The 27,318-nt window shown below is 40.8% G+C and overlaps 1 protein-coding gene across 1 annotated transcript in view; it reads left to right on the top strand.

Annotated features, from left to right (window-relative positions):
• LOC136198148 (uncharacterized) overlaps positions 1–27,318 on the top strand; it is a 63,222-nt gene that overhangs the window by 11,113 nt on the left and 24,791 nt on the right. The gene's annotated exons all lie outside the window — the stretch shown is intronic.

Here is a 27,318-nt window from a genome sequence, read left to right as displayed (position 1 = left end):
AGGCGGTGTATATATTCCGGCAGGCGGTGTACCTACTCCGCCAGCAGGCGGTGTATATATTCCGGCAGGCGGTGTATATATTCCGGAAAGCGGTGTACGTACTCCGCCAGCAGGCGGTGTAGATATTCTGGCAGGCGGTGTAAGTACTCCGCCAGCAGGCGGTGTATGTATTCCGGCAGGCGGTGTAGATATTCCGGCAGGCGGTGAACGTACTCCACCAGCAGGCGGTGAATATATTCCACAAGGCGGTGTAGATATTTTGGCAGGCGGTGTATATATTCTGGCAGGCAGTGTACGTACTCCGCCGGCAGGCGGTGTTTATATTCTGGCAGGCGGTGTACGTACTCCGCCGGCAGGCGGTTTTATATATTCTCGCAGGCGGTGTACGTACTCCGCCAGCAGGCGGTGTATATACTCCGGCAAGCGGTGTATATATTCCGGAAAGCGGTGTACGTACTCCGCCAGCAGGCGGTGTAGATATTCTGGCGGGCGGTGTACGTACTCCGCCAGCAGGCGGTGTAGATATTCTGGCAGGCGGTGTATTCCGGCAGGCGGTGTATATATTCCGGCAGGCGGTGTACGTACTCCGCCAGAGGCGGTGTATATATTCCGGCAGGCGGTGTATTCCGGCAGGCGGTGTAGATATTCTGGCAGGCGGTGTAAGTACTCCGCCAGCGGCCGGTGTATATATTCCTGCAGGCGGTTAAATATTCTGGCAGGCGGTGTACGTACTCCGCCGGCAGGCGGCGTATATATTCCGGCAAGCGGTGTACGTACTCGGCCGCTGGCGGTGTATATATTCTCGCAGGCGGTGTACGTACTCCTTCAGCAGGCGGTGTATATATTCCGTCAAGCGGTGCACGTACTCCGCCAGCAGTCGGTGTAGATATTCTGGCAGGCGGTGTAAATACTCCGCCAGCAGGCGGTGTATATATTCCGGTAGGCGGTGTAGATATTCCGGCAAGCTGCATACGTACTCCGTTGGCAGGCGGTGTACGTACTCCGCCGGCAGGCGGTGTATATAATCTGGCAGGCGGTGTATATATTCTGGCAGGCGGTGTACGTACTCCGCCGGCAGGCGGTGTATATATTCTCGCAGGCGGTGTACGTACTCCGCCGGCAGGCGGTGTATATATTCTGGCAGGCGGTGTACGTACTCCGCCGGCAGGCGGTGTATATATTCTCGCAGGCGGTGTACGTACTCCGCCGGCAGGCGGTGTATATATTCTGGCAGGCGGTGTACGTACTCCGCCGGCAGGCGGTGTACGTACTCCGCCGGCAGGCGGTGTACGTACTCCGCCGGCAGGCGGTGTATATAATCTGGCAGCCGGTGTATATATTCTGGCAGGCGGTGTACGTACTCTGCCCGCAGGCGGTGTACGTACTCCGCCGGCAGGCGGCGTAGATATTCCGGCAGGCGGCGTATATATTCAGGCAGGCGGTGTATATATTCTGGCAGGCGGTGTAAGTACTCAGCCAGCAGGCGGTGTATTTTTTCCGGCAAGCGGTGTACGTACTCCGCCAGCAGGCGGTGTATATATTCCGGCAGGCGGTGTATATATTCCGGCAGGCGGTGTACGTACTCCGCCGGCAGGCGGTGTAGATATTCTGGCAGGCGGTGTACGTACTCCGCCGGCAGGCGGTGTATATATTCTGGCAGGCGGGGTACGTACTCCGCCGGCAGGCGGTGTATATATTCCGGCAGGCGGTGTATATATTCAGGCAGGCGGTGTATATATTCTGGCAGGCGGTGTAAGTACTCAGCCAGCAGGTGGTGTATATTTTCCGGCAAGCGGTGTACGTACTACGCCAGCAGGCGGTGTATATATTCCGGCAGGCGGTGTATATATTCTGGGAGGCGGTGTACGTACTCCTCCAGCAGGCGGTGCATATATTCCGTCAAGCGGTGCACGTACTCCGCCAGCAGGCGGTGTTGATATTCTGGCAGGCGGTGTAAGTACTCCACCAGCAGGCGGTGTATATATTCCGGCAGGCGGTGTAGATATTTTGGCAGGCGGGGTATATATTCTGGCAGGCAGTGTACCTACTCCGCCAGCAGGCGGTGTATATATTCCGGCAGGCGGTGTAGATATTTTGGCAGGCGGTGTATATATTCTGGCAGGCGGTGTACGTACTCCGCCGGCAGGCGGTGTATATATTCTCGCAGGCGGTGTACGTACTCCGCCAGCAGGCGGTGTATATATTCTGGCAGGCGGTGTAAGTACTCCGCCGGCAGGCGGTGTATATATTCCGGCAAGCGGTGTACGTACTCCGCGGGCGACGAACGCTCTAAACTGCTTCGTAACTATCTACTACTTACCTTTTGACGTCGCTCGGACCTTCGCATCGTCGAAAACGAGCCAGAAACCGTGTTTCTTCGAAACGAGACGCGCGCGCTAACATAAGCACGTGACCTCACATGGTTTAACATTGTGACGTCATAAATAAACTATTAACGATCGGAGTTTCACATTGCTACGCCTATAGAATGGCACGGCAACACGTACAGAGCGGTTTCGCGAATATTGGAAGAGGGACAATTTGTCCCCAGGACAAATTGTCCCAGGACAAATTGTCCCAGGACAAATTGTCCCAGGACAAATTGTGCCAGGACCAATTGTCCCCAGGACAAATTGACCAAGGACAATTTGTCCCCAGGACAAATTGTCCCAGGATAAATTGTCCCCAGGACAAATTGTCCCTGGATAAATTGTCCCCAGAACAAATTGTCCCAGGACAAATTGTCTTTAGGACAAATTGTCCCCAGGACAAATTGTCCCAGGAAAAATTGCCCCAGGAGAAATTGTCCCCAGGACAAATTGTCCCAGCACAAATTCTCCCAAAAATTACATCGAAATTACACGGGGTTAGCCAACGGGTATCTCCTGTAATAAATTACAGCGAAATTACAGGGGGTTAGCCAACGGGTCTCTCCTGTAATAAATTACAGCGAACTTACACGGGCTAGCTAAGGCCCTGAAGATAAAGTTGAGAGCCTAAACTTTCATTCTAAGGACCTGAAGATAAAGTTGAGGGCCTAAACTTTGATTCTAAGGCCCTGAAGATAAAGTTGAGGACCTAAACTTTGATTCTAAGGCCCTGAAGATAAAGTTGAGGGCCAAAATTTGATTCTAAGGAGCTAAAGATAAAGTTGAGGGCCTAAACTCTAATTCTAAGACCCTGAAGATAAAGTTGAAGGCCCAAACATTGATTCTAAAGGCCTGCAGATAAAGGTCAGGGCCAAAACTCTGATTCTAAGGACCTGAAGATAAAGTTGAGGGCCTAAACTTTGATTCTAAGAGCCTGAAGATAAAGTTCATGGCCAAAACTCTGATTCTAAGGACCTGAAGATAAAGTTGAGGGCCTAAACTTTTATTCTAAGAGCCTGAAGATAAAGTTGAGGGCTTAAACTTTGATTCTAAGGACCTGAAGATAAAGTTGAGGGCCTAAACTCTGATTCTAAGGACCTGAAGATAAAGTTGAGGGCCTAAACTTTGATTCTAAGGATTTGAAGATAAAGTTGAGGGCCTAAACTTTGATTCTAGGGACCTGAAGATAAAGTTGAGGGCCTAAACTTTGATTCCAAGGACCTGAAGATAAAGTTGAAGGCCTAAACTTTGATTCTAAGGCCCTGAAGAGAAATTTGAAGGCCCAAACTTTGATTCTAAGGGTCTGTAGTTAAAGTTCAGAGCCAAAACTCTGATTCTAAGGACCTGAAGATAAAGTTGAGGGCCTAGACTTTGATTCTAAGGACCTGAAGATAAAGTTGATGGCCTAAACTTTGATTCTAAGAGCCTGAAGATAAAGTTGAGGGCCTAAACTTTTATTCTAAGCGCCTGAAGATAAAGTTGAGGGCCTAGACTTTGATTCTAAGGCCCTGAAGATAAAGTTGAAGGCCTAGACTTTGATTCTAAGGCCCTGAAGAGAAATTTGAAGGCCCAAACTTTGATTCTAAGGGTCTGAAGTTAAAGTTCAGGGCCAAAACTATGATTCTAAGAACCTGAAGATAAAGTTGAAGGTATAAACTGTGATTCTAACGGTCTGAAGTTAAAGTTCAGGGTCAAAACTCTGATTCTAAGGACATGAAGATAAAGTTGAGGGCCTAAACTCTGATTCTAAGGACCTGAAGATAAAGTTGAGGGCCTAAACTTTGATTCTAAGGATTTGAAGATAAAGTTGAGGGCCTAAACTTTGATTCTAGGGACCTGATGATAAAGTTGAGGGCCTAAACTTTGATTCCAAGGACCTGAAGATAAAGTTGATGGCCTAAACTTTGATTCTAAGAGCCTGAAGATAAAGTTGAGGGCCTAAACTTTGATTCTAAGGGCCTGAAGATAAGTTGAGCGCCTAAACATTGATTCTAAGGACCTGAAGATAAAGTTGAGGGCCTAAACTTTCATTCTAAGCGCCTGAAGATAAAGTTGAGGGCCTAGACTTTGATTCTAAGGGCCTGAAGATAAAGTTGAGGGCCTAAACTTTGATTCTAAGGACCTGAAGATAAAGTTGAGAGACTAAACTTTGATTCTAAGGACCTGAAGATAAAGTTGAGGGCCTAAACTTTGATTCTAAGGACCTGAAGATAAAGTAGAGGGCCTAAACTCTGATTCTAAGGCCCTGAAGATAAACTTGAGGGCCTAGACTTAGATTCTAAGGCCCTGAAGATAAAGTTGAAGGCCTAAACTTTGATTCTAAGGCCCTGAAGAGAAATTTGAAGGCCCAAACTTTGATTCTAAGGGTCTGAAGTTAAAGTTCAGAGCCAAAACTCTGATTCTAAGGACCTGAAGATAAAGTTGAAGGCCTAGACTTTTATTCTAAGGACCTGAAGATAAAGTTGATGGCCTAAACTTTGATTCTAAGAGCCTGAAGATAAAGTTCAGGGCCTACACTTTCATTCTAAGCGCCTGAAGATAAAGTTGAGGGCCTAGACTTTGATTCTAAGGGCTTAAGATAAAGTTGAGGGCCTAAACTCTGATTCTAAGGCCTTGAAGATAAAGTTGAGGGCCTAGACTTTGATTCTAAGGCCCTGAAGATAAAGTTGAAGGCCTAAACTTTGATTCTAAGGCCCTGAAGAGAAATTTGAAGGCCCAAACTTTGATTCTAAGGGTCTGAAGTTAAAGATCAGGGCCAAAACTATGATTCTAAGAACCTGAAGATAAAGTTGAAGCTATAAACTTTGATTCTAACGGTCTGAAGTTAAAGTTCAGGGTCAAAACGCTGATTCTAAGGACATGAAGATAAAGTTGAGGGCCTAAACTCTGATTCTAAGGACCTGAAGATAAAGTTGAGGGCCTAAACTCTGATTCTAAGGCCCTGTAGATAAATTTGAGGGTCTATGATTCTAATGAGCTAAACATAAAGTTGAGGGCATAAACTTTGATTCTAAGGCCCTGACAATAAAGTTGAACGCCTAAATTTGATTCTAAGGGCCTGAAGATAAAGTTGAGGGCCTAAACTCCGATTCTAAGAACCTGAAGATAAAGTTGAGAGACTAAACTTTGATTCTAAGGACCTGAAGATAAAGTTGAGGTCCTAAACTTTGATTCTAAGGACCTGAAGATAAAGTTGAAGGTATAAACTGTGATTCTAACGGTCTGAAGTTAAAGTTCAGGGTCAAAACTCTGATTCTAAGGACATGAAGATAAAGTTGAGGGCCTAAACTCTGATTCTAAGGACCTGAAGATAAAGTTGAGGGCCTAAACTTTGATTCTAAGGATTTGAAGATAAAGTTGAGGGCCTAAACTTTGATTCTAGGGACCTGATGATAAAGTTGAGGGCCTAAACTTTGATTCCAAGGACCTGAAGATAAAGTTGATGGCCTAAACTTTGATTCTAAGAGCCTGAAGATAAAGTTGAGGGCCTAAACTTTGATTCTAAGGGCCTGAAGATAAGTTGAGCGCCTAAACATTGATTCTAAGGACCTGAAGATAAAGTTGAGGGCCTAAACTTTCATTCTAAGCGCCTGAAGATAAAGTTGAGGGCCTAGACTTTGATTCTAAGGGCCTGAAGATAAAGTTGAGGGCCTAAACTTTGATTCTAAGGACCTGAAGATAAAGTAGAGGGCCTAAACTCTGATTCTAAGGCCCTGAAGATAAACTTGAGGGCCTAGACTTTGATTCTAAGGCCCTGAAGATAAAGTTGAAGGCTTAAACTTTGATTCTAAGGCCCTGAAGAGAAATTTGAAGGCCCAAACTTTGATTCTAAGGGTCTGAAGTTAAAGTTCAGAGCCAAAACTCTGATTCTAAGGACCTGAAGATAAAGTTGAGGGCCTAGACTTTGATTCTAAGGACCTGAAGATAAAGTTGAGGACCTAAACTTTCATTCTAAGCGCCTGAAGATAAAGTTGAGGGATTAGACTTTGATTCTAATGACCTGAAGATAAAGTTGAGGGCCTAAACTTTGATTCTAAGAGCCTGAAGATAAAGTTGAGGGCCTAAACTTTCATTCTAAGCGCCTGAAGATAAAGTTGAGGGCCTAGACTTTGATTCTAAGGGCCTGAAGATAAAGTTGAGGGCCTAAACTCTGATTCTAAGGCCCTGAAGATAAAGTTGAGGGCCTAGACTTTGATTCTAAGGCCCTGAAGATAAAGTTGAATGACTAAACTTTGATTCTAAGGCCCTGAAGAGAAATTTGAAGGCCCAAACTTTGATTCTAAGGGTCTGAAGTTAAAGTTCAGGGCCAAAACTATGATTCTAAGAACCTGAAGATAAAGTTGAAGGTATAAACTTTGATTCTAACGGTCTGAAGTTAAAGTTTAGGGTCAAAACTCTGATTCTAAGGACATGAAGATAAAGTTGAGGGCCTAAACTCTGATTCCAAGGACCTGAAGATAAAGTTGAGGGCCTAAACTTTGATTCTAAGGATTAGAAGATAAAGTTGAGGGCCTAAACTTTGATTCTAGGGACCTGATGATAAAGTTGAGGGCCTAAACTTTGATTCCAAGGACCTGAAGATAAGTTGAGGGCCTAAAAATTGATTCTAAGGCCCTGAAGATAAAGTTGAGGGCATAAACTTCGATTCTAAGACGCTGAAGATAAAGATGAGGGCCTAAACTTTGATTCTAAGACCCTGAAGATAAAGTTGAAGGCCCAAACATTGATTCTAAGGGCCTGAAGATAAAGGTCAGGGCCAAAACTCTGTTTCTAAGAACCTGAAGATAAAGTTGAGGGCCTAAACTTTGATTCTAAGAGCCTGAAGATAAAGTTCATGGCCAAAACTCTGATTCTAAGGACCTGAAGATAAAGTTGAGGGCCTAAACTTTGATTCTAAGAGCCTGAAGATAAAGTTGAGGACCTAAACTTTGATTCTAAGGACCCGAAGATTAAGTTGAGAGACTAAACATTGATTCTAAGGACCTGAAGATAAAGTTGAGGACCTAAACTTTGATTCAAAGGATTTGAAGATAAAGTTGAGGGCCTAAACTTTGATTCTAGGGACCTGAAGATAAAGTTGAGGGCCTAAACTTTGATTCTAAGGGCCTGAAGATAAAGTTGAGGGCCTAAAAATTGATTCTAAGGCCCTGAAGAAAAAGTTGAGGGCATAAACTTCGATTCTAAGGCCCTGAAGATAAAGATGAGGGCCTAAACTTTGATTCTAAGGCCCTGAAGATAAAGTTGAGGGCCTAAACTTCGATTTTAAGGTTCTGAAGAGAAAGTTGAGAGACTAGACTTTGATTCTAAGGACCTAAAGATAAAGTTGAGGGCCTAAACTTTGATTCTAGGAGCCTGAAGATAAAGTTGAGGGCTTAAACTTTGATTCTAAGGGCCTGAAGATAAGTTGAGGGCCTAAACATTGATTCTAAGAACGTGAAGATAAAGTTGAGGGCCTAAACTCTGATTCTAAGAACCTGAAGATAAAGTTGAGGGCCTAAACTTTGATTCTAAGGACCTGAAGATAAGTTGAGGGCCTAAAAATTGATTCTAAGGCCCTGAAGAAAAAGTTGAGGGCATAAATTTCGATTCTAAGGCCCTGAAGATAAAGATGAGGGCCTAAACCTTGATTCTAAGGCCCTGAAGATAAAGTTGAGGGCCTAAACTTCGATTTTAAGGTTCTGAAGAGAAAGTTGAGAGCGTAGACTTTGATTCTAAGGACCTAAGGATAAAGTTGAGGGCCTAAACTTTGATTCTAAGAGCCTGAAGATAAAGTTGAGGGCCTAAACTTTGATTCTAAGGGCCTGAAGATAAGTTGAGGGCCTAAACATTGATTCTAAGAACGTGAAGATAAAGTTGAGGGCCTAAACTCTGATTCTAAGGACCTGAAGATAAAGTTGAGGGCCTAGACTTTCATTCTAAGAGCTTGAAGATAAAGTTGAGGGCCTAAACTCTCATTCTAAGGCCCTGAAGGTAAAGTTGAGGGCCTAGACTTTGATTCTAAGGCCCTGAAGATAAAGTTGAAGGCCTAAACTTTGATTCTAAGGCCCTGAAGAGAAATTTGAAGGCCAAAACTTTGATTCTAAGGGCCTGAAGATAAGTTGAGGGCCTAAACATTGATTCTAAGCGCCTGAAGATAAAGTTGAGGGCCTAAACTCTGATTCTAAGGCCCTGAAGATAAAGTTGAGGGCCTAGACTTTGATTCTAAGGCCCTGAAGATAAAGTTGAAGGCCTAAACTTTGATTTTAAGGCCCTGAAGAGAAATTTGAAAGCCCAAACTTTGATTCTAAGGGTCTGAAGTTCAAGTTCAGGGCCAAAACTCTGATTCTAAGAACTTGAAGATAAAGTTGAAGGTCTAAACTTTGATTCTAACGGTCTGAAGTTAAAGTTAAGGGTCAAAACTCTGATTCTAAGGACCTAAAGATAAAGTTAAGGGCCTAAACTTTGATTCTAAGAGCCTGAAGATAAAGTTGAGGGCCTAAACTTTGATTCTAAGGACATGAAGATAAAGTTGAGAGACTAAACTTTGATTCTAAGGACCTGAAGATAAAGTTGAGGGCCTAAACTTTGATTCTAAGGCCCTGAAGAGAACTTTGAAGGCCCAAACTTTGATTCTAAGGGTCTGAAGTTAAAGTTCAGAGCCAAAACTCTGATTCTAAGGACCTGAAGACAAAGTTGAGGGCCTAGACTTTGATTCTAAGGACCTGAAGATAAAGTTGAGGGCCTAGACTTTGATTCTAAGAACCTGAAGATAAAGTTGATGGCCTAAACTTTGATTCTAAGAGCCTGAAGATAAAGTTGAGGGCCTAAACTTTTATTCTAAGGGCCTCAAGATAAAGTTGAGGGCCTAGACTTTGATTCTAAGGGCCTGAAGATAAAGTTGAGGGCCTAAACTCTCATTCTAAGGCCCTGAAGACAAATTTGAGGGTCTAAACTTTGATTCTAATGAGCTAAACATAAAGTTGAGGGCATAAACTTTGATTCTAAGGGCCTGAAGATAAAGTTGAGGGCCTAAACTCCGATTCTAAGGACCTGAAGATAAAGTTGAGAGACTAAACTTTGATTCTAATTGCCTGAAGATAAAGTTGAGGGCCTAAACTTTTATTCTAAGGGCCTGAAGATAAAGTTGAGGGCCTAAACTCTGATTCTAAGGCCCTGAAGATAAAGTTGAGGGCCTAGACTTTTATTCTAAGGCCCTGAAGATAAAGTTGAAGGCCTAAACTTTGATTCTAAGGCCCTGACGAGAAATTTGAAGGCCCAAACTTTGATTCTAAGGGTCTGAAGTTAAAGTTCAGGGCCAAAACTCTGATTCTAAGAACCTGAAGATGCAGTTGAAGGTCTAAACTTTGATTCTAACGGTCTGAAGTTAAAGTTCAGGGTCAAAACTCTGATTCTAAGAACCTGAAGATAAAGTTGAGGGCCTAAACTCTGATTCTAAGGAACTGAAGATAAAGTTGAGGGCTTAAACTTTGATTCTAAGGATTTGAAGATAAAGTTGAGGGCCTAAATTCTGATTCTAAGTCCCTGAAGATAAATTTGAGGGTCTAAACTTTGATTCTAATGAGCTAAACATAAGTTGAGGGCATAAACTTTGATTGTAAAGGCCTGAAGATAAAGTTGAGGGCCTAAACTCCGATTCTAAGGACCTGAAGATAAAGTTGAGAGACTAAACTTTGATTCTAATTGCCTGAAGATAAAGTTGAGGGCCTAAACTTTTATTCTAAGCGCCTGAAGATAAAGTTGAGGGCCTAGACTTTGATTCTAAGGGCCTGAAGATAAAGTTGAGGGCCTAAACTCTGATTCTAAGGCCCTGAAGATAAAGTTGAAGGTCTAAACTTTGATTCTAACGGTCTGAAGTTAAAGTTCAGGGTCAAAACTCTGATTCTAAGAACCTGAAGATAAAGTTGAGGGCCTAAACTCTGATTCTAAGGACCTGCAGATAAAGTTGAGGGCCTAAACTTTGATTCTAAGGATTTGAAGATAAAGTTGAGGGCTTAAACTTTGATTCTAGGGACCTGAAGATAAAGTTGAGGGCCTAAACTTTGATTCCAAGGACCTGAAGATAAGTTGAGGGCCTAAAAATTGATTCTAAGGCCCTGAAGATAAAGTTGAGGGCATAAACTTCGATTCTAAGGCCCTGAAGATAAAGATGAGGGCCTAAACTTTGATTCTAAGGCCCTGAAGATAAAGTTGAGGGCCAAAACTTCGATTTTAAGGTTCTGAAGATAAAGTTCTTGGCCAAAACTCTGATTCTAAGGACCTGAAGATAAAGTTGAGGGCCTAAACTTTGATTCTAAGAGCCTGAAGATAAATTTGAGGGTCTAAACTTTGATTCTAATAAGCTAAACATAAAGTTGAGGGCATAAACTTTGATTCTAAGGGCCTGAAGATAAGTTGAGGGCCTAAACTCCGATTCTAAGGACCTGAAGATAAAGTTGAGGGCCTAAACTTTGATTCTAGGGACCTGAAGATGAAGTTGAGGGCCTAAATTTTGATTCTAAGGACCTGAAGATAAAGTTGAGGGCCTAAACTCTGATTCTAAGGCCCTGAAGATAAAGTTGAGGGCCTAGACTTTGATTCTAAGGCCCTGAAGATAAAGTTGAAGGCCTAAACTTTGATTCTAAGGCCCTGAAGAGAAATTTGAAGGCCCAAACTTTGATTCTGAGGGTCTGAAGTTAAAGTTCAGGGTCAAAAGCCTGATTCTAAGGACCTGAAGATAAAGTTGAGAGACTAAACTTTGATTCTATTTGCCTGAAGATAAAGTTGAGGGCCTAAACTTTTATTCTAAGCGCCTGAAGATAAAGCTGAGGGCCTAGACTTTGATTCTAAGGGCCTGAAGATAAAGTTGAGGGCCTAAACTCTGATTCTAAGGCCCTGAAGATAAAGTTGAGGGCCTAGACTTTGATTCTAAGGCCCTGAAGATAAAGTTGAAGGCCTAAACTTTGATTCTAAGGCCCTGAAGAGAAATTTGAAGGCCCAAACTTTGACTCTAAGGGTCTGAAGTTAAAGTTCAGGGCAAAAACTCTGATTCTAAGAACCTGAAGATAAAGTTGAGGGCCTAGACTTTGATTCTAAGGCCCTGAAGATAAAGTTGAAGGCCTAAACTTTGATTCTAAGGCCCTGAAGAGAAATTTGAAGGCCCAAACTTTGACTCTAAGGGTCTGAAGTTAAAGTTCAGGGCAAAAACTCTGATTCTAAGAACCTGAAGATAAAGTTGAAGTTCTAAACTTTGATTCTAACGGTCTGAAGTTAAAGTTCAGGGTCAAAACTCTGATTCTAAGGACCTGAAGATAAAGTTGAGGGCCTAAACTTTGATTCTAAGGACCTGAAGATAAAGTTGAGGGCTTAAACTTTGATTCTAAGGATTTGAAGATAAAGTTTAGGGCCTAAATTCTGATTCTAAGGCCCTGAAGATAAATTTGAGTGTCTAAACTTTGATTCTAATGAGCTAAACATAAAGTTGAGGGCATAAACTTTGATACTAAGGGCCTGAAGATAAATTTGAGGGCCTAAACTCCGATTCTAAGGACCTGAAGATAAAGTTGAGAGACTAAACTTTGATTCTAAGGACCTGAAGATAAAGTTGAGGGCCTAAACTTTGATCCTAGGGACCTGAAGATGAAGTTGAGGGCCTAAATTTTGATTAAAGGACCTGATGATAAAGTTGAGGGCCTAAACTCTGATTCTAAGGCCCTGAAGATAAAGTTGATGGCCTAGACTTTGATTCTAAGGACCTGAAGATAAAGTTGAAGGCCTAAACTTTGATTCTAAGGCCCTGAAGAGAAATTTGAAGGCCCAAACTTTCATTCTAAGGGTCTGAAGTTAAAGTTCAGAGCCAAAACTCTGATTCTAAGGACCTGAAGAGAAAGTCGAGGGCTTAGACTTTGATTCTAAGGACCTGAAGATAAAGTTGATGGCCTAAACTTTGATTCTAAGAGCCTGAAGATAAAGTTGAGGGCCTAAACTTTTATTCTAAGGGCCTCAAGATAAAGTTGAGGGCCTAGACTTTGATTCTAAGGGCCTGAAGATAAAGTTGAGGGCCTAAACTCTCATTCTAAGGCCCTGAAGACAAATTTGAGGGTCTAAACTTTGATTCTAATGAGCTAAACATAAAGTTGAGGGCATAAACTTTGAATCTAAGGGCCTGAAGATAAAGTTGAGGGCCTAAACTCCGATTCTAAGGACCTGAAGATAAAGTTGAGAGACTAAACTTTGATTCTAATTGCCTGAAGATAAAGTTGAGGGCCTAAACTTTTATTCTAAGCGCCTGAGGATAAAGTTGAGGGCCTAGACTTTGATTCTAAGGGCCTGAAGATAAAGTTGAGGGCCTAAACTCTGATTCTAAGGCCCTGAAGATAAAGTTGAGGGCCAAGACTTTGATTCTAAGGCCCTGAAGATAAAGTTGAAGGCCTAAACTTTGATTCTAAGGCCCTGAAGAGAAATTTGAAGACCCAAACTTTGACTCTAAGGGTCTGAAGTTAAAGTTCGGGGCCAAAACTCTGATTCTAAGAACCTGAAGATAAAGTTGAAGGTCTAAACTTTGATTCTAAAGGTCTGAAGTTAAAGTTCAGGGTCAAAACTCTGATTCTAAGGACCTGAAGATAAAGTTGAGGGCCTAAACTCTGATTCTAAGGACCTGAAGATAAAGTTGAGGGCCTAAACTTTGATTCTAGGGACCTGATGATAAAGTTGAGGGCCTAAACTTTGATTCCAAGGACCTGAAGATAAGTTGAGGGCCTAAAAATTGATTCAAAGGCCCTGAAGATAAAGTTGAGGGCATAAACTTCGATTCCAAGGCCCTGAAGATAAAGATGAGGGCCTAAACTTTGATTCTAAGGACATGAAGATAAAGTTGAGGGCATAAACTTCGATTTTAAGGTTCTGAAGATAAAGATGAGGGCCTAAACTTTGATTCTAAGGACCTAAAGATAAAGTTAAGGGCTTAAATTTTGATTAAAAGGAGCTAAAGATAAAGTTGAGGGCCTAAACTCTAATTCTAAGACCCTGAAGATAAAGTTGAAGGCCCAAACATTGTTTCTAAGGGCCTGAAGATAAAGGTCAGGGCCAAAACTCTGATTCTAAGAACCTGAAGATAAAGTTGAGGGCCTAAACTTTGATTCTAAGAGCCTGAAGATAAAGTTGAGGGCCTAAACTTTGATTCTAAGGACCTGAAGATAAAGTTGAGAGACTAAACTTTGATTCTAAGGACCTGAAGATAAAGTTGAGGGCCTAAACTTTGATTCAAAGGATTTGAAGATAAAGTTGAGGGCCTAAACTTTGATTCTAGGGACCTGAAGATAAAGTTGAAGGCCTAAACTTTGATTCTAAGGGCCTGAAGATAAAGTTGAGGGCCTAAACTCCGATTCTAAGGACCTGAAGATAAAGTTGAGAGACTAAACTTTGATTCTAATTGCCTGAAGATAAAGTTGAGGGCCTAAACTTTTATTCTAAGCGCCTGAGGATAAAGTTGAGGGCCTAGACTTTGATTCTAAGGGCCTGAAGATAAAGTTGAGGGCCTAAACTCTGATTCTAAGGCCCTGAAGATAAAGTTGAGGGCCAAGACTTTGATTCTAAGGCCCTGAAGATAAAGTTGAAGGCCTAAACTTTGATTCTAAGGCCCTGAAGAGAAATTTGAAGACACAAACTTTGACTCTAAGGGTCTGAAGTTAAAGTTCGGGGCCAAAACTCTGATTCTAAGAACCTGAAGATAAAGTTGAAGGTCTAAACTTTGATTCTAAAGGTCTGAAGTTAAAGTTCAGGGTCAAAACTTTGATTCTAAGGACCTGAAGATAAAGTTGAGGGCCTAAACTCTGATTCTAAGGACCTGAAGATAAAGTTGAGGGCCTAAACTTTGATTCTAGGGACCTGATGATAAAGTTGAGGGCCTAAACTTTGATTCCAAGGACCTGAAGATAAGTTGAGGGCCTAAAAATTGATTCAAAGGCCCTGAAGATAAAGTTGAGGGCATAAACTTCGATTCTAAGGCCCTGAAGATAAAGATGAGGGCCTAAACTTTGATTCTAAGGACATGAAGATAAGGTTGAGGGCATAAACTTCGATTTTGAGGTTCTGAAGATAAAGATGAGGGCCTAAACTTTGATTCTAAGGACCTAAAGATAAAGTTAAGGGCTTAAATTTTGATTAAAAGGAGCTAAAGATAAAGTTGAGGGCCTAAACTCTAATTCTAAGACCCTGAAGATAAAGTTGAAGGCCCAAACATTGTTTCTAAGGGCCTGAAGATAAAGGTCAGGGCCAAAACTCTGATTCTAAGAACCTGAAGATAAAGTTGAGGGCCTAAACTTTGATTCTAAGAGCCTGAAGATAAAGTTGAGGGCCTAAACTTTGATTCTAAGGACCTGAAGATAAAGTTGAGAGACTAAACTTTGATTCTAAGGACCTGAAGATAAAGTTGAGGGCCTAAACTTTGATTCAAAGGATTTGAAGATAAAGTTGAGGGCCTAAACTTTGATTCTAGGGACCTGAAGATAAAGTTGAAGGCCTAAACTTTGATTCTAAGGGCCTGAAGATAAAGTTGAGGGCCTAAACTCCGATTCTAAGGACCTGAAGATAAAGTTGAGAGACTAAACTTTGATTCTAATTGCCTGAAGATAAAGTTGAGGGCCTAAACTTTTATTCTAAGCGCCTGAGGATAAAGTTGAGGGCCTAGACTTTGATTCTAAGGGCCTGAAGATAAAGTTGAGGGCCTAAACTCTGATTCTAAGGCCCTGAAGATAAAGTTGAGGGCCAAGACTTTGATTCTAAGGCCCTGAAGATAAAGTTGAAGGCCTAAACTTTGATTCTAAGGCCCTGAAGAGAAATTTGAAGACACAAACTTTGACTCTAAGGGTCTGAAGTTAAAGTTCGGGGCCAAAACTCTGATTCTAAGAACCTGAAGATAAAGTTGAAGGTCTAAACTTTGATTCTAAAGGTCTGAAGTTAAAGTTCAGGGTCAAAACTCTGATTCTAAGGACCTGAAGATAAAGTTGAGGGCCTAAACTCTGATTCTAAAGACCTGAAGATAAAGTTGAGGGCCTAAACTTTGATTCTAGGGACCTGATGATAAAGTTGAGGGCCTAAACTTTGATTCCAAGGACCTGAAGATAAGTTGAGGGCCTAAAAATTGATTCAAAGGCCCTGAAGATAAAGTTGAGGGCATAAACTTCGATTCTAAGGCCCTGAAGATAAAGATGAGGGCCTAAACTTTGATTCTAAGGACATGAAGATAAAGTTGAGGGCATAAACTTCGATTTTAAGGTTCTGAAGATAAAGATGAGGGCCTAAACTTTGATTCTAAGGACCTAAAGATAAAGTTAAGGGCTTAAATTTTGATTAAAAGGAGCTAAAGATAAAGTTGAGGGCCTAAACTCTAATTCTAAGACCCTGAAGATAAAGTTGAAGGCCCAAACATTGTTTCTAAGGGCCTGAAGATAAAGGTCAGGGCCAAAACTCTGATTCTAAGAACCTGAAGATAAAGTTGAGGGCCTAAACTTTGATTCTAAGAGCCTGAAGATAAAGTTGAGGGCCTAAACTTTGATTCTAAGGACCTGAAGATAAAGTTGAGAGACTAAACTTTGATTCTAAGGACCTGAAGATAAAGTTGAGGGCCTAAACTTTGATTCAAAGGATTTGAAGATAAAGTTGAGGGCCTAAACTTTGATTCTAGGGACCTGAAGATAAAGTTGAAGGCCTAAACTTTGATTCTAAGGGCCTGAAGATAAAGTTGAGGGCCTAAACTTTAATTCTAGGGACCTGAAGATAAAGTTGAGGGCCTAAACTTTGATTTCAAGGACCTAAAGATAAAGTTGAGGGCCTAAACTTTGATTCTAAGAGCCTGAAGATAAAGTTGAGGGCCTAAACTTTGATTCTAAGGGCCTGAAGATAAGTTGAGAGCCTAAACTTTTATTCTAAGGGCCTCAAGATAAAGTTGAGGGCCTAGACTTTGATTCTAAGGGCCTGAAGATAAAGTTGAGGGCCTAGACTTTGATTCTAAGGCCCTGAAGATAAAGTTGAAGGCCTAAACTTTGATTCTAAGGCCCTGAAGAGAAATTTGAAGGCCCAAGCTTTGACTCTAAGGGTCTGAAGTGAAAGTTCAGGGCCAAAACTTTGATTCTAAGAACCTGAAGATAAAGTTGAAGGTCTAAACTTTGATTCTAACGGTCTGAAGTTAAAGTTCAGGGTCAAAACCCTGATTCTAAGGACCTGAAGATAAAGTTGAGGGCCTAAACTCTGATTCTAAGGCCCTGAAGATAAAGTTGAGGGCATAAACTTCGATTCTAAGGCCCTGAAGATAAAGATGAGGGCCTAAACTTTGATTCTAAGGACCTGAAGATAAAGTTGAGGGCATAAACTTCGATTTTAAGGTTCTGAAGATAAAGATGAGGGCCTAAACTTTGATTCTAAGGACATAAAGATAAAGTTAAGGGCTTAAACTTTGATTCTAAGGAGCTAAAGATAAAGTTGAGGGCCTAAACTCTAATTCTAAGACCCTGAAGATAAAGTTGAAGGCCCAAACATTGACTCTAAGGGCCTGAAGATAAAGGTCAGGGCCAAAACTCTGATTCTAAGAACCTGAAGATAAAGTTGAGGGCCTAAACTTTGATTCTAAGAGCCTGAAGATAAAGTTCATGGCCAAAACTCTGATTCTAAGGACCTGAAGATAAAGTTGAGGGCCTAAACTTTGATTCTAAGAGCCTGAAGATAAGTTGAGGGCCTAAACTTTTATTCTAAGGGCCTCAAGATAAAGTTGAGGGCCTAGACTTTGATTCTAAGAGCCTGAAGATAAAGTTGAGGGCCTAGACTTTGATTCTAAGGACTGAAGATAAAGTTGAAGGCCAAAACTTTGATTCTAACGCAATGAAGAGAAATTTGAAGGCCCAAACTTTGATTCTAAGGGTCTGAAGTTAAAGTTATGAGCCAAAACTCTGATTCTAAGGACCTGAAGATAAAGTTGAGGGCCTAAACTTTGATTCTAAGAGCCTGAAGATAAAGTTGAGGGCCTAAACTTTGATTCTAAGGACCTGAAGATAAAGTTGAGAGACTAAACTTTGATTCTAAGGACCTGAAGATAAAGTTGAGGGCCTAAACTTTGATTCAAAGGATTTGAAGATAAAGTTGAGGGCCTAAACTTTGATTCTAGGGACCTGAAGATAAAGTTGAAGGCCTAAACTTTGATTCTAAGGACCTGAAGATAAAGTTGAGAGACTAAACTTTGATTCTAAGGACCTGAAGATAAAGTTGAGGGCCTAAACTTTGATTCAAAGGATTTGAAGATAAAGTTGAGGGCCTAAACTTTGATTCTAGGGACCTGAAGATAAAGTTGAAGGCCTAAACTTTGATTCTAAGGGCCTGAAGATAAAGTTGAGGGCCTAAACTTTAATTCTAGGGACCTGAAGATAAAGTTGAGGGCCTAAACTTTGATTTCAAGGACGTAAAGATAAAGTTGAGGGCCTAAACTTTGATTCTAAGAGCCTGAAGATAAAGTTGAGGGCCAAAACTTTGATTCTAAGGGCCTGAAGATAAGTTGAGAGCCTAAACTTTTATTCTAAGGGCCTCAAGATAAAGTTGAGGGCCTAGACTTTGATTCTAAGGGCCTGAAGATAAAGTTGAGGGCCTAGACTTTGATTCTAAGGCCCTGAAGATAAAGTTGAAGGCCTAAACTTTGATTCTAAGGCCCTGAAGAGAAATTTGAAGGCCCAAGCTTTGACTCTAAGGGTCTGAAGTGAAAGTTCAGGGCCAAAACTTTGATTCTAAGAACCTGAAGATAAAGTTGAAGGTCTAAACTTTGATTCTAACGGTCTGAAGTTAAAGTTCAGGGTCAAAACCCTGATTCTAAGGACCTGAAGATAAAGTTGAGGGCCTAAACTCTGATTCTAAGGCCCTGAAGATAAAGTTGAGGGCATAAACTTCGATTCTAAGGCCCTGAAGATAAAGATGAGGGCCTAAACTTTGATTCTAAGGACCTGAAGATAAAGTTGAGGGCATAAACTTCGATTTTAAGGTTCTGAAGATAAAGATGAGGGCCTAAACTTTGATTCTAAGGACCTAAAGATAAAGTTAAGGGCTTAAACTTTGATTCTAAGGAGCTAAAGATAAAGTTGAGGGCCTAAACTCTAATTCTAAGACACTGAAGATAAAGTTGAAGGCCCAAACATTGACTCTAAGGGCCTGAAGATAAAGGTCAGGGCCAAAACTCTGATTCTAAGAACCTGAAGATAAAGTTGAGGGCCTAAACTTTGATTCTAAGAGCCTGAAGATAAAGTTCATGGCCAAAACTCTGATTCTAAGGACCTGAAGATAAAGTTGAGGGCCTAAACTCTGATTCTAAGGCCCTGAAGATAAAGTTGAGGGCCTAGACTTTGATTCTAAGGCCCTGAAGATAAAGTTGAAGGCCTAAACTTTGATTCTAAGGCCCTGAAGAGAAATTTGAAGGCCCAAACTTTGATTCTAAGGGTCTGAAGTTAAAGTTCAGGGACAAAACTCTGATTCTAAGAACCTGAAGATAAAATTGAAGGTCTAAACTTTGATTCTAACGGTCTGAAGTTAAAATTCAGGGTCAGAACTCTGATTCTAAGGACCTGAAGATAAAGTTGAGGGCCTAAACTCTGATTCTAGGGACCTGAAGATAAAGTTGAGGGCCTAAACTTTGATTCGAAGGATTTGAAGATAAAGTTGAGGGCCTAAACTCTGATTCTAAGGCCCTGAAGATAAATTTGAGGGTCTAAACTTTGATTCTAATGAGCTAAACATAAAGTTGAGGGCCTAAACTTTGATTCTAAGGATTTGAAGATAAAGTTGAGGGCCTAGACTTTGATTCTAAGGACCTAAAGATAAAGTTGAGGGCCTAAACGCTGATTCAAAGGATTTGAAGATAAAGTTGACCGCTTAAACTTTGATTCTAGGGACCTGAAGATAAAGTTGAGGGCCTAAACTTTGATTCTAAGGACCTGAAGATAAAGTTGAGAGACTAAACTTTCATTCTAAGGACCTGAAGATAAAGTTGAGGGCCTAAACTTTGATTCAAAGGATTTGAAGATAAAGTTGACCGCTTAAACTTTGATTCTAGGGACCTGAAGATAAAGTTGAGGGCCTAAACTTTGATTCTAAGGGCCTGAAGATAAAGTTGAGGGCCTGAACTTTGATTCTAGGGACCTGAAGATAAAGTTGAGGGCCTAAACTTTGATTCCAAGGACCTAAAGATAAAGTTGAGAGCCTAAACTTTGATTCTAAGGGTCTGAAGTTAAAGTTCAGGGTCAAAACTCTGATTCTAAGGACCTGAAGATAAAGTTGAGGGCCTAAACTCTGATTCTAAAGACCTGAAGATAAAGTTGAGGGCCTAAACTTTGATTCTAAGGATTTGAAGATAAAGTTGAGGGCCGAAACTTTGATTCTAGGGACCTGATGATAAAGTTGAGGGCCTAAACTTTGATTCCAAGGACATGAAGATAAGTTGAGGGCCTAAAAATTGATTCTAAGGCCCTGAAGATAAAGTTGAGGGCCTAGACTTTGATTCTAAGGACCTGAAGATAAAGTTGATGGCCTAAACTTTGATTCTAAGAGCCTGAAGATAAAGTTGAGGGCCTAATCTTTTATTCTAAGGGCCTCAAGAGAAAAATGAGGGCCTAGACTTTGATTCTAAGAGCCTGAAGATAAAGTTGAGGGCCTAAACTCTGATTCTAAGGCCCTGAAGATAAAGTTGAGGGCCTAGACTTTGATTCTAAGGCCCTGAAGAAAAATTTGAGGGTCTAAACTTTGATTCTAATGAGCTAAACATAAAGTTGAGGGCATAAACTTTGATTCTAAGGGCCTGAAGATAAAGTTGAGGGCCTAAACTCAGATTCAAAGGACCTGAAGATAAAGCTGAGGGCCTAGACTTTGATTCTAAGGGCCTGAAGATAAAGTTGAGGGCCTAAACTCTGATTCTAAGACCCTGAAGATAAAGTTGAGGGCCTAGACTTTGATTCTAAGGCCCTGAAGATAAAGTTGAAGGCCTAAACTTTGATTCTAAGGCCCTGAGGAGAAATTTGAAGGCCCAAACTTTGACTCTAAGGGTCTGAAGTTAAAGTTCAGGGCAAAAACTCTGATTCTAAGAACCTGAAGATAAAGTTGAAGGTCTAAACTTTGATTCTAACGGTCTGAAGTTAAAGTTCAGGGTCAAAACTCTGATTCTAAGGACCTGAAGATAAAGTTGAGGGCCTAAACTTTGATTCTAAGGACCTGAAGATAAAGTTGAGGGCTTAAACTTTGATTCTAAGGATTTGAAGATAAAGTTGAGGGCCTAAACTTTGATTCTAGGGACCTGAAGATAAAGTTGAAGGCCTAAACTTTGATTCTAAGGACCTGAAGATAAAGTTGAGAGACTAAACTTTGATTCTAAGGACCTGAAGATAAAGTTGAGGGCCTAAACTTTGATTCAAAGGATTTGAAGATAAAGTTGAGGGCCTAAACTTTGATTCTAGGGACATGAAGATAAAGTTGAAGGCCTAAACTTTGATTCTAAGGGCCTGAAGATAAAGTTGAGGGCCTAAACTTTAATTCTAGGGACCTGAAGATAAAGTTGAGGGCCTAAACTTTGATTTCAAGGACGTAAAGATAAAGTTGAGGGCCTAAACTTTGATTCTAAGAGCCTGAAGATAAAGTTGAGGGCCAAAACTTTGATTCTAAGGGCCTGAAGATAAGTTGAGAGCCTAAACTTTTATTCTAAGGGCCTCAAGATAAAGTTGAGGGCCTAGACTTTGATTCTAAGGGCCTGAAGATAAAGTTGAGGGCCTAGACTTTGATTCTAAGGCCCTGAAGATAAAGTTGAAGGCCAAAACTTTGATTCTAAGGCCCTGAAGAGAAATTTGAAGGCCCAAGCTTTGACTCTAAGGGTCTGAAGTGAAAGTTCAGGGCCAAAACTTTGATTCTAAGAACCTGAAGATAAAGTTGAAGGTCTAAACTTTGATTCTAACGGTCTGAAGTTAAAGTTCAGGGTCAAAACCCTGATTCTAAGGACCTGAAGATAAAGTTGAGGGCCTAAACTCTGATTCTAAGGCCCTGAAGATAAAGTTGAGGGCATAAACTTCGATTCTAAGGCCCTGAAGATAAAGATGAGGGCCTAAACTTTGATTCTAAGGACCTGAAGATAAAGTTGAGGGCATAAACTTCGATTTTAAGGTTCTGAAGATAAAGATGAGGGCCTAAACTTTGATTCTAAGGACCTAAAGATAAAGTTAAGGGCTTAAACTTTGATTCTAAGGAGCTAAAGATAAAGTTGAGGGCCTAAACTCTAATTCTAAGACACTGAAGATAAAGTTGAAGGCCCAAACATTGACTCTAAGGGCCTGAAGATAAAGGTCAGGGCCAAAACTCTGATTCTAAGAACCTGAAGATAAAGTTGAGGGCCTAAACTTTGATTCTAAGAGCCTGAAGATAAAGTTCATGGCCAAAACTCTGATTCTAAGGACCTGAAGATAAAGTTGAGGGCCTAAACTCTGATTCTAAGGCCCTGAAGATAAAGTTGAGGGCCTAGACTTTGATTCTAAGGCCCTGAAGATAAAGTTGAAGGCCTAAACTTTGATTCTAAGGCCCTGAAGAGAAATTTGAAGGCCCAAACTTTGATTCTAAGGGTCTGAAGTTAAAGTTCAGGGACAAAACTCTGATTCTAAGAACCTGAAGATAAAATTGAAGGTCTAAACTTTGATTCTAACGGTCTGAAGTTAAAATTCAGGGTCAGAACTCTGATTCTAAGGACCTGAAGATAAAGTTGAGGGCCTAAACTCTGATTCTAGGGACCTGAAGATAAAGTTGAGGGCCTAAACTTTGATTCGAAGGATTTGAAGATAAAGTTGAGGGCCTAAACTCTGATTCTAAGGCCCTGAAGATAAATTTGAGGGTCTAAACTTTGATTCTAATGAGCTAAACATAAAGTTGAGGGCCTAAACTTTGATTCTAAGGATTTGAAGATAAAGTTGAGGGCCTAGACTTTGATTCTAAGGACCTAAAGATAAAGTTGAGGGCCTAAACGCTGATTCAAAGGATTTGAAGATAAAGTTGACCGCTTAAACTTTGATTCTAGGGACCTGAAGATAAAGTTGAGGGCCTAAACTTTGATTCTAAGGACCTGAAGATAAAGTTGAGAGACTAAACTTTCATTCTAAGGACCTGAAGATAAAGTTGAGGGCCTAAACTTTGATTCAAAGGATTTGAAGATAAAGTTGACCGCTTAAACTTTGATTCTAGGGACCTGAAGATAAAGTTGAGGGCCTAAACTTTGATTCTAAGGGCCTGAAGATAAAGTTGAGGGCCTGAACTTTGATTCTAGGGACCTGAAGATAAAGTTGAGGGCCTAAACTTTGATTCCAAGGACCTAAAGATAAAGTTGAGAGCCTAAACTTTGATTCTAAGGGTCTGAAGTTAAAGTTCAGGGTCAAAACTCTGATTCTAAGGACCTGAAGATAAAGTTGAGGGCCTAAACTCTGATTCTAAAGACCTGAAGATAAAGTTGAGGGCCTAAACTTTGATTCTAAGGATTTGAAGATAAAGTTGAGGGCCGAAACTTTGATTCTAGGGACCTGATGATAAAGTTGAGGGCCTAAACTTTGATTCCAAGGACATGAAGATAAGTTGAGGGCCTAAAAATTGATTCTAAGGCCCTGAAGATAAAGTTGAGGGCCTAGACTTTGATTCTAAGGACCTGAAGATAAAGTTGATGGCCTAAACTTTGATTCTAAGAGCCTGAAGATAAAGTTGAGGGCCTAATCTTTTATTCTAAGGGCCTCAAGAGAAAAATGAGGGCCTAGACTTTGATTCTAAGAGCCTGAAGATAAAGTTGAGGGCCTAAACTCTGATTCTAAGGCCCTGAAGATAAAGTTGAGGGCCTAGACTTTGATTCTAAGGCCCTGAAGAAAAATTTGAGGGTCTAAACTTTGATTCTAATGAGCTAAACATAAAGTTGAGGGCATAAACTTTGATTCTAAGGGCCTGAAGATAAAGTTGAGGGCCTAAACTCAGATTCAAAGGACCTGAAGATAAAGCTGAGGGCCTAGACTTTGATTCTAAGGGCCTGAAGATAAAGTTGAGGGCCTAAACTCTGATTCTAAGACCCTGAAGATAAAGTTGAGGGCCTAGACTTTGATTCTAAGGCCCTGAAGATAAAGTTGAAGGCCTAAACTTTGATTCTAAGGCCCTGAGGAGAAATTTGAAGGCCCAAACTTTGACTCTAAGGGTCTGAAGTTAAAGTTCAGGGCAAAAACTCTGATTCTAAGAACCTGAAGATAAAGTTGAAGGTCTAAACTTTGATTCTAACGGTCTGAAGTTAAAGTTCAGGGTCAAAACTCTGATTCTAAGGACCTGAAGATAAAGTTGAGGGCCTAAACTTTGATTCTAAGGACCTGAAGATAAAGTTGAGGGCTTAAACTTTGATTCTAAGGATTTGAAGATAAAGTTTAGGGCCTAAATTCTGATTCTAAGGCCCTGAAGATAAATTTGAGTGTCTAAACTTTGATTCTAATGAGCTAAACATAAAGTTGAGGGCATAAACTTTGATACTAAGGGCCTGAAGATAAATTTGAGGGCCTAAACTCCGATTCTAAGGACCTGAAGATAAAGTTGAGAGACTAAACTTTGATTCTAAGGACCTGAAGATAAAGTTGAGGGCCTAAACTTTGATCCTAGGGACCTGAAGATGAAGTTGAGGGCCTAAATTTTGATTAAAGGACCTGATGATAAAGTTGAGGGCATAAACTCTGATTCTAAGGCCCTGAAGATAAAGTTGATGGCCTAGACTTTGATTCTAAGAACCTGAAGATAAAGTTGAAGGCCTAAACTTTGATTCTAAGGCCCTGAAGAGAAATTTGAAGGCCCAAACTTTCATTCTAAGGGTCTGAAGTTAAAGTTCAGAGCCAAAACTCTGATTCTAAGGACCTGAAGAGAAAGTCGAGGGCTTAGACTTTGATTCTAAGGACCTGAAGATAAAGTTGATGGCCTAAACTTTGATTCTAAGAGCCTGAAGATAAAGTTGAGGGCCTAAACTTTTATTCTAAGGGCCTCAAGATAAAGTTGAGGGCCTAGACTTTGATTCTAAGGGCCTGAAGATAAAGTTGAGGGCCTAAACTCTCATTCTAAGGCCCTGAAGACAAATTTGAGGGTCTAAACTTTGATTCTAATGAGCTAAACATAAAGTTGAGGGCATAAACTTTGAATCTAAGGGCCTGAAGATAAAGTTGAGGGCCTAAACTCCGATTCTAAGGACCTGAAGATAAAGTTGAGAGACTAAACTTTGATTCTAATTGCCTGAAGATAAAGTTGAGGGCCTAAACTTTTATTCTAAGCACCTGAGGATAAAGTTGAGGGCCTAGACTTTGATTCTAAGGGCCTGAAGATAAAGTTGAGGGCCTAAACTCTGATTCTAAGGCCCTGAAGATAAAGTTGAGGGCCAAGACTTTGATTCTAAGGCCCTGAAGATAAAGTTGAAGGCCTAAACTTCGATTCTAAGGCCCTGAAGAGAAATTTGAAGGCCCAAACTTTGATTCTAAGGACCTGAAGATAAAGTTGAGAGACTAAACTTTGATTCTATTTGCATGAAGATAAAGTTGAGGGCCTAAACTTTTCTTCTAAGCGCTTGAAGATAAAGCTGAGGGCCTAGACTTTGATTCTAAGGTCCTGAAGATAAAGTTGAGGGCCTAAACTCTGATTCTAAGGCCCTGAAGATAAAGTTGAGGGCCTAGACTTTGATTCTAAGGCCCTGAAGATAAAGTTGAAGGCCTAAACTTTGATTCTAAGGCCCTGAAGAGAAATTTGAAGACCCAAGCTTTGACTCTAAGGGTCTGAAGTTAAAGTTCGGGGCCAAAACTCTGATTCTAAGAACCTGAAGATAAAGTTGAAGGTCTAAACTTTGATTCTAACGGTCTGAAGTTAAAGTTCAGGGTCAAAACTCTGATTCTAAGGACCTGAAGATAAAGTTGAGGGCCTAAACTCTGATTCTAAGGACCTGAAGATAAAGTTGAGGGCCTAAACTTTGATTCTAGGGACCTGATGATAAAGTTGAGGGCCTAAACTTTGATTCCAAGGACCTGAAGATAAGTTGAGGGCCTAAAAATTGATTCAAAGGCCCTGAAGATAAAGTTGAGGGCATAAACTTCGATTCTAAGGCCCTGAAGATAAAGATGAGGGCCTAAACTTTGATTCTAAGGACATGAAGATAAAGTTGAGGGCATAAACTTCGATTTTAAGGTTCTGAAGAAAAAGATGAGGGCCTAAACTTCGATTCTAAGGACCTAAAGATAAAGTTAAGGGCTTAAATTTTGATTCTAAGGAGCTAAAGATAAAGTTGAGGGCCTAAATTCTAATTCTAAGACCCTGAAGATAAAGTTGAAGGCCCAAACATTGTTTCTAAGGGCCTGAAGATAAAGGTCAGGGCCAAAACTCTGATTCTAAGAACCTGAAGATAAAGTTGAGGGCCTAAACTTTGATTCTAAGAGCCTGAAGATAAAGTTGAGGGCCTAAACTTTGATTCTAAGGACCTGAAGATAAAGTTGAGAGACTAAACTTTGATTCTAAGGACCTGAAGATAAACTTGAGGGCCTAAACTTTGATTCAAAGGATTTGAAGATAAAGTTGAGGGCCTAAACTTTGATTCTAGGGACCTGAAGATAAAGTTGAAGGCCTAAACTTTGATTCTAAGGGCCTGAAGATAAAGTTGAGGGCCTAAACTTTAATTCTAGGGACCTGAAGATAAAGTTGAGGGCCTAAACTTTGATTTCAAGGACCTAAAGATAAAGTTGAGGGCCTAAACTTTGATTCTAAGAGCCTGAAGATAAAGTTGAGGGCCTAAACTTTGATTCTAAGGGCCTGAAGATAAGTTGAGAGCCTAAACTTTTATTCTAAGGGCCTCAAGATAAAGTTGAGGGCCTAGACTTTGATTCTAAGGGCCTGAAGATAAAGTTGAGGGCCTAGACTTTGATTCTAAGGCCCTGAAGATAAAGTTGAAGGCCTAAACTTTGATTCTAAGGCCCTGAAGAGAAATTTGAAGGCCCAAGCTTTGACTCTAAGGGTCTGAAGTGAAAGTTCAGGGCCAAAACTTTGATTCTAAGAACCTGAAGATAAAGTTGAAGGTCTAAACTTTGATTCTAACGGTCTGAAGTTAAAGTTCAGGGTCAAAACCCTGATTCTAAGGACCTGAAGATAAAGTTGAGGGCCTAAACTCTGATTCTAAGGCCCTGAAGATAAAGTTGAGGGCATAAACTTCGATTCTAAGGCCCTGAAGATAAAGATGAGGGCCTAAACTTTGATTCTAAGGACCTGAAGATAAAGTTGAGGGCATAAACTTCGATTTTAAGGTTCTGAAGATAAAGATGAGGGCCTAAACTTTGATTCTAAGGACCTAAAGATAAAGTTAAGGGCTTAAACTTTGATTCTGAGGAGCTAAAGATAAAGTTGAGGGCCTAAACTCTAATTCTAAGACCCTGAAGATAAAGTTGAAGGCCCAAACATTGACTCTAAGGGCCTGAAGATAAAGGTCAGGGCCAAAACTCTGATTCTAAGAACCTGAAGATAAAGTTGAGGGCCTAAACTTTGATTCTAAGAGCCTGAAGATAAAGTTCATGGCCAAAACTCTGATTCTAAGGACCTGAAGATAAAGTTGAGGGCCTAAACTTTGATTCTAAGAGCCTGAAGATAAGTTGAGGGCCTAAACTTTTATTCTAAGGGCCTCAAGATAAAGTTGAGGGCCTAGACTTTGATTCTAAGAGCCTGAAGATAAAGTTGAGGGCCTAGACTTTGATTCTAAGGACTGAAGATAAAGTTGAAGGCCAAAACTTTGATTCTAAGGCCATGAAGAGAAATTTGAAGGCCCAAACTTTGATTCTAAGGGTCTGAAGTTAAAGTTATGAGCCAAAACTCTGATTCTAGTGACCTGAAGATAAAGTTGAGGGCCTAGACTTTGATTCTATGGACCTGAAGATAAAGTTGATGGCCT

Source organism: Oscarella lobularis, chromosome 1, assembly GCF_947507565.1.
Source record: "Oscarella lobularis chromosome 1, ooOscLobu1.1, whole genome shotgun sequence".
In the NCBI taxonomy this organism is placed as follows: Eukaryota; Metazoa; Porifera; class Homoscleromorpha; order Homosclerophorida; family Oscarellidae; genus Oscarella; species Oscarella lobularis.
This window is presented reverse-complemented; position numbering and strand designations above follow the sequence as displayed.